The sequence below is a fragment of the Onychomys torridus genome, chromosome 2 (genome assembly GCF_903995425.1).
Source record: "Onychomys torridus chromosome 2, mOncTor1.1, whole genome shotgun sequence".
Taxonomy (NCBI): domain Eukaryota; kingdom Metazoa; phylum Chordata; class Mammalia; order Rodentia; family Cricetidae; genus Onychomys; species Onychomys torridus.
This window is the reverse complement of record NC_050444.1, coordinates 27,897,806-27,899,526: the sequence shown is the minus strand read 5'-3', so window position 1 is coordinate 27,899,526 and position 1,721 is coordinate 27,897,806.

The window sequence follows — 1,721 nt, the reverse complement described above, 5'->3', positions numbered from 1 at the left end:
AATTTAATCAGCTTGCCCATTGTCAAAAAATTTACTTCAGTGTTCCCATGTCTGCAGTGAGTTCTGCATTGTAATCCCTTTCCTTTATTCCACAACTGGCCTTTGGCACATGTGTCTGTAGAGCAGCCCTGCTTTTAATTAAGCTAAATACACCTTAGTCATTCTTTTATAAGATGATCTTGAATCTAAAACCTCAGTTGTTGGCTCCCACTTGCAGAAAGCATTAGAACAAATTAAATGACCACAATATTGAATGCAAATAGTCACATCCAAAATGTTAGAAGTTTCAGTAAAACAATTAACCTACTTTCTGTAATAAACAGCTGATAGGAATCTGGAAAAAAGGAAGAGAGCTGTGTTACAGAGTAACCTGATTTGAGCCTTGCAGTGAGTGGGTGGTATGTGAACCTATTTCAAACAGGCTTCCTACATTATTCCTAGCATTGTTGAGATAATGGGACTTGGTGTTAGATGGTACCAATAAATTATGATTTGTATCAGAAATGTGGATATATTATTAAGAATACATATCAATAGTTAATTTAAATCGTGTCTTAGGTTTTCTTTTAAGGAATGCCTCAAAGACAAAATAAAGCAATGAGAGCAAGGAGACCTTGGCAACATTTTTACTTCACTGACATATATATTCCTTGTCTGCTCTTCTTCCAGATCATTTCAAATAGACCATGACAAAAGTTTAAGTTTGATGCTTTTATACTTTGATATAAATATTTGAGAGTTCATAGTTCTTGGATTCTTTCAGAAGAGGACTTTCCTTGTGCATCCTAACTAAAAATTCAACAATATCTCATGGCAATTTATTTGTTGCTACAATAAGTGGGAAAGAGTTGTATGAGGCTTTGGTTTTGCTGAACAGAATCCTAAAAATGTTTGTTTCTCAGCCTATGATTCAGAAATGACCAACACACACACACACACACATACACCAAAAAAAAAAAAAAAAAAATGGGGGAAAAGAGTTCTTCAAGATGTGAAAAAGACAAAGAAAACTGGAATGGGATTCTATATTCTTCAGTTTCATTCAAGAGGGTATTATTGAGTTGAGTTTTTTATCAAGTAGCTTTTTAAAATACCATAGTATGTCTATTCATTTAGTTCCAGGAAAGAGTGGGGGAAGTTTGGAGGGTCAGAGCTAGTTAATAAAGGACTCACAGAAAGAGCTCTCTGGAAGCCAGTGCTATGTAACTCTTTCACAGTTAGTGTTGGGGTCCTTTTCCTCTCCAAATCCTCCTCCTTCCCCACCTACTACGACATAGAAGAATTTTTAGGCAACTAACAACTAATGACAGTTAAATATTCACTGTAGGGCTTCTATGTTAAAGAAAAGAGCTTGTGTGAGAAATAGAGTGAGTCATATTTCCATATTGCTTCTCTGGGCACTTTTAGGACCATCACTCTTGTGTGCTCAGTCAAGGCTTATAAACTAAGAAGCTGAGTGGAATCCCTAGGGAAACCAACCTCTCAGCTTCAATAATGTCCAACTAATATTCTCCCTGGATTTTAAACTGAAAAGCAACTCAAAAAGAGAGGGGAAATGTTGCAATAATGGCTGCCAAGATAGCAAATAATTTTTCAACATCTCCAGTTTAATGAAAAGATTAAGTTTATTAGGTTCATACCAGTCTCTTATTATGAGAGTGAGTTCATCTCCAGAAGTTCAATTACAAAACCATCAATAGGATTTACTAATTTCAGTAAGT